Source organism: Mus caroli, chromosome 19 (genome assembly GCF_900094665.2).
Source record: "Mus caroli chromosome 19, CAROLI_EIJ_v1.1, whole genome shotgun sequence".
NCBI lineage: Eukaryota > Metazoa > Chordata > Mammalia > Rodentia > Muridae > Mus > Mus caroli.
Window position 1 is genome coordinate 12,749,777 of NC_034588.1, and position 11,363 is coordinate 12,761,139.

Genomic DNA, 11,363 nt, shown 5'->3' on the forward strand with positions numbered 1-11,363 from the left:
GGATTCAAAGCCAGTACAGTAGCTACTTATGAGAGGAAACACACAACATCTGTCTTTTTGAAACGAGGTGACCTCATTCAGAATAATCCTTTCCTGTTCCATTTACCTGAAATTTTCATAATTTTATTTTCTTAAAAGCTAAAAATTTCCACTGTGCAAATATAGCATATTTTTTATCCATTTGTCAGCTGGTGAACATCAAAGCTGTTTCCATTTTCTGGTTATTGTGAACAGAGAAGATATAATGTATGTGTAATGTATGCTATAGAATCCTCTGGGTATATACCCAAGAATGATAGAGCTTGGTCATATATTTCACCAATGTCTTGCTTTTTGGGTAATTTACACACTGTTTTCCATAGTGGTTATGGCAGTTTGTATTCTCAACAACAATAAGTCAATGTTCCACACCAGCAATTGTTGTCATTTGATTTGTTTGGATTTCATCTTAGCGTTTCTGAGTGGAGTGAGATGAAGCCTAAAGGTAATTTTAATTTGCACTTCCCTATAGGTCTGAAGATGCTGAAAAAATTTTAAACATTCAGCTTTCTTTTTTGGACAACTCTATTCAGTTCCATGGACAAATTTGTTTGTTTGTTTGTTTGTTTGTTTGTTTGTTTGTTTGTTTGTTTGTTTGAGACAGAGTTTCTGTATAGCCCTGGCTGTCCTGGAACTCACTTTGTAGACCAGGCTGGCCTCGAACTCAGAAATATGCCTGCCTCTGTCTCTCGAGTGCTGGAATTAAAGGCATGCGCCACCACGCATTGTTTCTTCGTAAGACCTATTATTGCTGTGATGAAACATCATGGCAAAAAACAGCTTGGGGAGGAAGGGGTTTATTGGGTTTGCATAGCCTGAGTCACTGTCCACTGAGGAAAGCCAAGGCAGGAACTCAAACCAGGCAGGAACCTGGAGGCAGGAGATGATGCCGAGGCCATAGAAGAGTACACATTTAGTATTGCTCCCCATGGTTTGCTCCACCTGTTTTAATATATAACCCAGGACCACAACCCTAAAGTGGTACCAACCACCATGGTCTGGGTCTTCCCACATCAATCACTATATATCAATCACTGATAAAATAATTGTTTTACAGACTTGCCTACAGATGATCTTATAGAGACATTTTCTTAATTGAGGTTTGACTAAAATGGCTATAGCTTATGTCAAGTTGACATGAAACTAACCAGCAGCAGCTATTTGTTTTCTTGATGTCTCAGTTTTTGCTCTTTTCATATTCTTTACACTGGCCCTCTTTTACTTACACTGCCCCTCTTTTATGTGTACTTTTCCTTCTTCCTGCTTTGTGGACTGCCTCTTCACTCAAACAATATTGTGCTTTTCTGTACAGAATCTTTTTCATTTTTTATGAGGTCCTAATTCACCAACTATAAGGAGAAAAGGTGGGGAGACGTGGCAGTAGGTGTCTAAATAAAACCAATAAAGGAAAGAGGAAGACCCAGGGGTTTACATACTACACAAATCAGCACCTGTTTAATGGACATTTGTCTTTAGATTTCTCCCATCCAGGACATATACAATTGTTCCTTTTCTCAATAGCTTGGTCTTCTATCACTCTCAAACATTCGGCTCTCTTTTCAGGTCCAGGAACAAACAACTATTTCCTAGACAACCATCAGCACCCCATTTAAGAGGTTTGGGTAAGGTGAGAGATGTGGATCTAGTTTCTTTATTTTACATACAACTATGAAGCCTGGTAAGTACCATTTGTTGTAAATATTGTTTTTTCCCCTCTAATGTGTACTGTTGACATAAACCCAGGTGGCTATAGACATGTGGATTGATATCTAGGTCCTTGATTCTATTCCATTGATCAACAATTTTTTCAGTGCCTATTTCATGATACTTTTATTGCTATGGGTCTGTGATACAATATGAAATCAGATAGAGTGATACATCTCACAATATTCTTTTCCTTATGATTTATTTTGGCTATACTTTTGTGGTTTCATACAAAATTTTAAGATTGGTTTTCTTTGTCTGGGAGGAATAGCTCTTGAAATTTCACTGAGGTTGCATTGAATTGTAAAGTGTTTTTTGTAGGATGACCATTCTCATAATATTGATGGTCCTCACCTGTGAGCATGAGAGGGCTTTATATCTTGTGGTCTTCCTTCTCATTATGATTGTTGCTGGTATATAGGAATACTACTAATTTTTGTGTGTTGACTTTGTATATTGATACCGGGCTGAATATATTTATGAACTGCAGAGGTTTTCTTAAAAGTCTTTTATATATAAAACCATTATCACCTGCAAATAAAGATAATTCAACTCCTTCCTTAATTTTCTTCACTCGTCTTATAGCTTGATATAAGACTTCAAGCACTATACTGAACAGGAATGGAGACAGTGAAGATCCTTGTCTGTTTTCTCAACTTTAGTGGAATGCTTTGAGATTTTCACTATTTTACCAAATAGTTGCAGTTGACTCTGGTCTTGCTGTATATTATCTTCATTATGTTAAGATATGTCCTCTGTATCAATGAATACTCTGGGACTTTTATTTATTTTATTAATTATTTTATTTATTCAAATTCCACCTGTCCCCCGCCCCCCACAGTTCCTCATCCCATTTCCCTCTCCCTCTTGTCTCTGAGAGGGTGCATCCTATCCGTCTTTCCTGAGACTTCAAGTCTCAAGGATTAGGTGAATCTTCTCTCACTGAGGCCAGACTAGGCAGTCCTCTGCTATAGATGTGATAGGGCCCTCAGACCAGCCCATGTATGATACCTGATTAGTGGCTCAGTCTCTGGAATCCCCCAGGGGCCTGGATTAGTTGAGACTTCTGGTCTTCCTAGTTGGTCACTCTCTCCTTCCGCTCCTTCAGTCCTCCTAACTCTTTCATAGAGGCCCTTGACCTCAGTCCAATGAGTGGTTGTGTCTGCATCTGTCTCAGTTATCTGCTGGTAGGGTCTCTCAGAGAAGAGCCATGCTAGGTTTCTATATGAAAACACACCATAGCATCAGTAATACTGTCAGGCCTTGGTGCACACACCTTAACCCCCACAAGACGGATCCTGGACAGCCTTTCCTTCACTCTTGTCTCCATTTTATTCCCTGAAGTTCTTTTAGATAGGAATAATTTTGGTTCAGAAATTTTGACTGTGGGTTGGTAACCCCATCCCTCTACTTGGGGCACTGTCTATCTACTGGAGGTGGACTCTTTGAGTTCCCTCTCCCTACTGTTAGGCATGTTGGCTAAGGTCACTCCCACTGAGAACTGAATGTTTCTCACTTCCCAGGTCTCTGGAAATTTCTAGAGAGTCCCCCCTGCCTCCTACCCCCCAAAGCTGTATATTTCCATTCATTCTCCTGGTCCTTTGCGTTTCTCTCCTGCCCCACTACTCCTGATCCTGTTCCCCTTTTCCCATTTTGAATTTTTTAACAGGGTTTCTTCTACATCCAATCAGATGACTATTTGGTGGCTTCTGTCTTTGAGTCTATTTATGTAATGAATTAGTTTACAGGTGTTGAATAATCCCTACATCTTTTGGGTAATGCTGATTTGATCATGATATGTGATATCTTTAAAGTGATCTTGAATTAGATTTTCAACTATTTTATTGTGAAATTTTGAATCTATTTTTTTCCAGAGAAATGGGCCTATAGTTTAATTTTTTGGGGTCTTTGTCTGGTTTTGGTATCAGAGTAATACTAGCTTTGTAAAATGAATTTGGAATTGTTCCTTCCTTTCCTGTTATAAAGAATATTTTGTGGAGTGTCAGTGTTATTCCTTTTTAAAGGCCTAATTGAATTCTGCACTGAATTCATATGGCCCTAGGTAGTTCTTAGTTGAAAGGTTTGAAAATCTTCTTTTGTCTAATGTAAATATAACTTTTATTCACCAGATGTAATTGTCATCTTGAATAAGTTCACCCTTTCTAGTTCTTTCTGAACTCTGGCCATTCACTCAAAACTGTTCCACTCAGAACTGTTCCACTCAGGCATTCTGGCTCAAAACTTTTCTCCAAGCTGACTAATACAAACTGGCTTCTCTCAGCTTCTTACTCAACTGCTCTGCTTGGAAAAAACTGCCTCTGAATTCCATGAACTGAACTCCACTGACTGCATGAACTGAAGAGAGAACTGAACTCCACTGAGTAGGCTGCACTCACCGAACTGCCCTCCACCTGACTCACTCTGCACTGCTGTTAGTAGTCATGCATATGCTTTCTCTGAGTCATTCTGTCAAGTCATTCTCTGATTCACCATTTTGTCTGCTCCACAATTAGACATCACTTTCGAACATGGCTGCTTCCTTCTACAAACTATCTTTATCTTTCCTGTTGGGGATTAAAGATGTGTACTAAAGGTATGTTTGTATTGTAGCCTGAAGGATTAAAGGTGTGTCATTCCAGCCCTAGAAGGTCACAGCTCTAGAAGGTCTTTGGATGTGATCCATTGCCAGAGCAGCCATGTTGCTAGATTAAAATTCCTCTACAGTCTCATTGGTATGTGAACATTAATTTTTTCATCTTTAATTTAATGTTGATAGGATCAAGAAGTTCATGTATTTTTGTTTAAATTTTAAAGCTTAGAGGGATATAAATTTTTAAAGTATGTCCTTATGATCCTTTAAATTTCTGCAGTTCTTGTTGTAATGTCTTTCAATGCAAAGAATTAATCTTTTCTTTAAAAAGACCTTTATCAATATTTTAATAAACAAGTATCAATATATGTATTTCTAGTGAGTGTTACATCAAAGTTCTGAAAGAAATTTTCGGACATAAAGGCTATCTGTTGTGCTTAACTTGTTGTTCTTCTATTTCTAAAATCATTATTTAGTTACATCCTTGTGTCATCATATAAGTACAATGTGTTGCCATTCAGTGCTATTGCTCTGATGCTTATTGTAGCTTGTACATCTACATCCTTCGCAGATGAACTACACAAGTTAAGAACCAATATAGGGGAATGCCAGGGCCAAAAGAATGGGAATGGGTGGGTAGGGAAGTGGGGGGCGCTATGGGGGACTTTTGGGATAGCATTGGAAATGTAATTGAGGAAAATGTGTAATAAAAAATATTAAAAATTAAAAAAAAAAGAACCATCAGGATACATTGTAAAGAGGTTAATTTAAACTGGCTAAACATCACTGCCAGAGTTTGGAATAAGAACAATACTGCTACAGAAAAATCAGGACTCATGCAACTGTGTTTTGATTTCTGTACTGATTTTCATTTATATTCTCTTGTGTTTTCTTAAAATTATTATTTATTATTATGAATAGTATTCAATATTCATTATTTATTGTACTCAAATGAGAGAACTTATTTGAAGAATCTTGAACTTCCTGGTCAAATATGACGATTTATAGTTATGATATCTGTATCTTATCTATATATTGACAAATAAATCTCACTAATTTCACATTAGCTCCAGTGTTTATATTCCTTGGATCCAGTAGCCTCTCCTCTTCCACCATAAGGGATGCATTCTGATACACATATTTACATACATTATTCTAGGGTGGTTTCCACATGACAGGTATTTGTGGCTGTTTCCTGAACTGTGAAGTGAACTGTACTACAACACAAACTCTATCAACATAGTAAAACGGTGTGCAGACCACATTTTGGCAAGTTAGTATTGGCAATTACTATTTACTTAAGTTTTTCTAAATGATTCTATGTGAATTTTTTAATCAAGCTGTTCACTTTGTGGTGCATTTTTCCCTGACAGAAGTTTGTGAGGACATCATGAATAGAACTAGCCTACAATTTGGTAAGTACACACTGATGCTATAAATGAATGAAAATATGGCTATCCCTATTTAGAAACCCAAAACACCCATGCTATGGAGCCAAGTTACATATGTTGAAAGTTTATTTTGCAATACATCAATAAACTTCCCCAAACGAATTGAGTCATATTGTGTTCATCATATGTGCACTGAGGTTGCAAAAGAAAGCTTAAAAATCATTTTTGAAAATGTGTTTTGGTTTGGAACAAGACTTGGAGTTGAGCATCGTGAAACAACCAGAGATCTCTTTAGATATATTTCACATCACACATTCCTGGACCAGGACCACTTCCTTCTGTGCAAACAGAAAAAGGAGGCTGCAACTTCAGTCCCTTCCCTATTACTAAGTGGAGAATGGGTAAATTTGAGTCATGATAGAAAGGATAACGCCATCAACTACAACAAAGGGAATGCTCAAGGAAGATAAAATAAGCCACATGTTCTGAAGTAACCCACATACAGTAAAATTATGACCCTTCTATCTTTATACACATGGGTACAGTTTTCATGCACTATTATAGTCTCATATTATATATCCTTAAATCATCTGGCAAAAGTTCCTGCCTCTGCCTAATGCTGGCTCTAATTTAGGATGAACAACTACTCTCATAAAGAAAAACTGCTGCTGCTGCTGTTTATTAGGCTGCAGAAAGGTCTCACTGACTAATGTCTCAGGATTAAATGAATGTGGAATAATAAGAGCTGATTTATTTGTGCTCTGCTAGGATAAAGCTGCCACTGATTTTACAAGAAACTATTCATCTGAGGCCCACTATAGCTAGTAAATTGTGGCTGTTGCCGAAATTAGTCTCCAGGCCTTCGTGTAATCTACGGTGTGAAGGAGCAGAGTGGTAATAAAGCCATTGTGGGCACTTGGTTTATTTAAAAGGTCTCCCCTTATCCCCATCTTAGGGGATTCTAAAAATCCACCTTCTGAGATCTCTTTTAGAAATTTACCATCCCTTGCCCATGAGCTACATTTCTAGCTGAAGACTTTAGGGTTGGAATTAAAAGTATACAACCCCCAATAAATACACATCGAAGAGGCCACATCTGTCATCTATTTTTTGACCTAGCACACAACAAAGGCACTTTACCAGGGACAATCAGAATGCAACAATCTCAGTTCAAAAAGAATTGTAAGAAAGAATGAGGATTCTGCCACTTAAAGGTGTCTGCACAGACCTCCAGACCCATCATCTCCAAAGGCATTGACTTTTTACAAAGAGCTTTGATCTAGGAATTTTCACTAGATGAAATGTTCACAAGCCAATAGAAAAGCCCACTTCCAATAACTCTGTAATAGGAAGTACAGCTGTGAAAACAAGTCCCCACTCACTATGATGGTCCCAGAGAATGTTGGAGACAGTAGAACCACTCTAAATATTCAGATAAAAGAGCCTTTCAGACTCTAGAATTCTGTTTTAGAAACAGGAAAACTGGGGGTAGCCACTAGAAAGTCCCAGATGCCAGGGACCCAAGAGGTTCCCATGACCCAACAGGGAGGCAATTAGTCCAAATGCCCAACACAGGGGAGACAGAACCTGCAGAGACTACATCCAGTGGATAGGCACAGTCCCCAGTTGAGTGATGGGGCCACCCACCCACCTCAAAAATATTAATGCAGAATATCTCCTGTCAAAAGGAAGCAGAAACTGAAGCAAAGGTCATCCAGAGACTGCCACACCTAGGGATCCATCCCATCTGCTGATACCAAAACCAGACACTATTGCTGATACCAAGAAGTGCTTACTGACAGGAGCCTGGTATAGCTGTCCCCAGTAGAGGCTCTGCCAGAGCTGGAACAATACAGATGTGGATGTACAGAGCCAAAAATTGGACTGAACATGGGAACCCCAATGAGAAAGTTAGGGCAAGAACAGTAGGAGGGGAAGGGATTTGCAACCTCATAGGAAGAACAACAATATCAACCAACCAAAGCTCTCAGAGACTAAACCACCAACCAAAGAGTTCACAGTGGGTACCCATGGCTCCAACTGGATATGTAGCAGAGGAGTGCCTTATCTGGCATCACCGGGAAAGGGGCCCCTTGATTCTGTGGAGGCTTGATGACCCAGGATAGGGGAATGCTAGGCCACTGATGCAGGAATGGGTAGGTGGGTGGGGAAGCACCCTCACAGAGGCGGGGAGAGGGAGAAGGGGATGGGGGCTTGTGCAGGGGAAACTGGGAAGGGGGATAACATTTGTAAATAAATAAAATAATCAATTAAAAATGAAAAAGGAAATATAATAATAAAAAGGAATCTTTTTAAATTTATTCTGTCTCACTATTGTTATTTAATTGTTGAACTAAAAAACAAACAAACAAAAAATAGCCCCGTGTATTTCCACAAACCAATCAAAATTGCTATTGTTTCTCTGGTAAACTGTCTCCTCCATGTCATTACAATAACAGTCCTATCAGAAATCACTTGAGGTTGCTCTTCATTGCATCTGGCCTAGTTTGCCAGATTGTTTATGAGAGCATGATAGTGTTCACAGTTTATGACCGAAATGATGAAAAGGGCAGCAGCAACAAAGAAATCTGCATGGTGTTCTCTGTGTGCCCACCAGCCTTGGAAGCACCCAACAAAACAGCATTTCACTGTGGCTCAGAGCATCTCACTGTGGCTCAGATTAATGCTAGTGGAAAGGGACAATTGTCCTCATTTTACAATAAAGAGATTAGAGGGCAAGAAGACAATAATTTTAAGTAGGAAAAAGGCATGCATGCCCCTTATTGGGGTTTTGATTGGCCCTTTCTTTTACCAAAGTTCAGAAAATTTGGCTACCTATATGGAATATACCAGAATTTGAAAATAAGTTTATGTTAGTACTCATCCTATTAATGTAAGTGTGATTATATTTAATTTTAATATCTATAATCTCACTTTCTCTGACTGCTTCATTTGTTACCTATCTCCCTCCATGCTTCTTTTTCAAGTGCTATAATTAGAAGAAGATCCCATATTAGGCATAGAAAGTCAAACCTGTAATCCCAGCCCTAGATAGGCTGAGGTAGGAGAATCAAACGTTTGAAGATAGCTTAGCCACATAACAAGATTCTGTTTAATTGGATGAACAAGCAGAAATATAACCCTTACCAGCCCTGGTTTCCCAACCATGTCCTCCAATGTCATATGTTCTCATAGTTGCTCATTTGGTCCTACAACTTAGGACCAGTAGGAGGTGGTAAGGCCAGGCCTGAGAAGGATCTGGTCTAGTCACATGATCAATGACCTCACAGCTAGCGCATGACCAATATCCTCTCCCAATTCTGACTTCTCAACTCACATTGAAATATTTAAGACAACAGGGCCATCTAGGATCTTCTTCGCCTGCAAAACTCTTCCTAGCTAGCCTAAAATAGACAAAGGCATCAGTGTGCTCTTCCCCTATGTATATAATAAAACTACCATCACTCTTCATGACCTATCTGATGATAGCTTACTCCAGTTTACGTTAAAGCTACAATTTCATTGTAAGTTTTGGCACGATCTGTGAAATCAAATGTGGGTTCTCGTGCTTGCATAGCAAGCCTCTATACAAAGTTAGTGAAGGCTATCAGTTAAAATAAGCCTTTATTTTGTTCCCCTTACAGCACTGTGCCTATAGCACTCAAAGTCTTCAAAGACTACAGAATCGAAGACAAAAGGCTCAGGCACTCCCACCACTCAGTCTGCTTTAGAAGCTTTTAGAAGTTTCCAGAACTGCTTCTTCACCATCAGAAAACTTTGTGTGTCCACAAAGTTCTTTCTTTTCAGGACTACACATGATTTTTTTAGATTTCTGTTGGAAATATTTTAAACATCAGATATGTCTTGACTTTCAATTTGATGATATCAATTTCAATGTATATTTAAAATGTAGAATTGGGAACAAAATACCCATGAAAGGAGTTACAGAGACAAAGTTTGGAGCTAAGACAAAAGGATGGACTATCCAGAGACTACCCCACCCAGGGATCCATCCCATAATCAGCCACCAAAGCCAGACACTATTGCATATGCCAGCAAGATTTTGCTGAAGGGACCCTGGTATAGCTGTCTCGTATGAGGCTATGCCAGTGTCTGGCAAATACAGAAGTGGATGCTCACAGTCATCTATAAGATGGAGCACAGGGCCCCCAATGGAGAAGCTAGAGAAAGCACCCAAGGAGCTGAAGGTGGAACAACAATATGAACTAACCAGTACCCCCAGAGCTCCTATCTCTAACTACATATGTAGCAGAAGATGGCCTAGTCAGTCATCACTGGGAAGAGAGGCCCCTTGGTAATCCAAACTTTATATGCCCCAATACAGGGGAATGCCAGGGCCAAGAAGTGGGAGTGGGTAGGTAGGGAAGCAGGGTGGGGGGAGGGTATAGGGAACTTTCGGGATAGCATTTGAGATGTATATAAAGAAAAATATCTAATAAAAATAAATAAAATAAAATGTACACATAATAATTAAGCATGCTTTATTTTTTCAAGTTATTTTGAGTTAGGAAGGCTCTGTTAGGTTTCTCACTTGGCTATGCTCATCTTTCCTAAGGATAATGTGCAGAAAAAAAAATGCTGTTATTAAAGAAAATCATAAAATGTTCATATGGTTAAAACTGGCCGGGGGAAGAACATTGAAAGTTTTCTTTGAGCTGAACTTTAGGGTTTAATCGGTGAGTCATATATTATTATATTATTGAAGTATCTTAAAGCCTTCACATGAGAAAACCTTGATAGGCACACTTATCTATCAAGATTTTCATGACTACTCCTGAAAACTAATAAGCAGATAATATAAGGTGTTGGCACAGCCAAAGTTCAACTAATTTCAAGGTTTTCTCAAGCGGTGCTGATGGTGCAGCGCAGAGGCGTGCGGAGGAAGAGGAGATGGGGGGAGATGGCCGTCAGGAGCTGAGTCCACACGAGGGCAAGCGCTCCTACTCCATGGAGCACTTCCACTGGGGCAAGCTGGTGGGCAAGAAGCAGCGCCCGGTGAAGGTGTGCCCTAATGTTGCTGAGAACGAGTCAGCGGAAGCCTTTCCCCTAGAGTTCAAGAGGGAGCTGGAAGGCAAGCGGCCTGATGGCTTGGAGCACATCCTGGAGTCCAACGCCCAGAAGGACAACGGGCCCTGCGGGGTAGAGCACTTCCGCTGGGGCAACCCGACCAAGAACAAGCTTTAAGGTGATTTCATGACCTCTGAGAAGAGCCAGACGCCCCTGGCTCAAGAACGCCTTCATCAAGAACGCGCACAAGAAGGGCCAGTGAGGGTGCACGGGTCTTCTCACTCCAAGGCCCCCTCCCTGCGTGGGTGAGCTAATGACCTCTAACCTCTTAGAGTTACCTGTGTTAGGAAATAAAACCTTTCAGATAAGAGAGAGAGAGAGAGAGAGAGAGAGAGAGAGAGAGAGAGAGAGAGAGAGAGAGAGAGAGAGAGGTTTTCTCAGTGCTTCCCAAGTGAGTGGATTATTATTTATTTAATGGTGAATAAGAAAGCACAATGGACAGGCCCACCCTTCCAGAACAAATTTACCAGCCTACCAGCTGTTTGACTCACCAGCCTACCAGCTGTTTGACTCTGGTCACTTAGACAAAAATCATGTTAATCTGATATGAC

At 39.8% G+C, this 11,363-nt stretch overlaps 1 pseudogene; it reads left to right on the plus strand.

Annotated features, from left to right (window-relative positions):
• The first annotated feature begins 8,253 nt into the window (after window positions 1-8,253).
• Window positions 8,254-11,014, plus strand: LOC110286004 (annotated as a pseudogene).
• The last annotated feature ends 349 nt before the right edge of the window (window positions 11,015-11,363 follow it).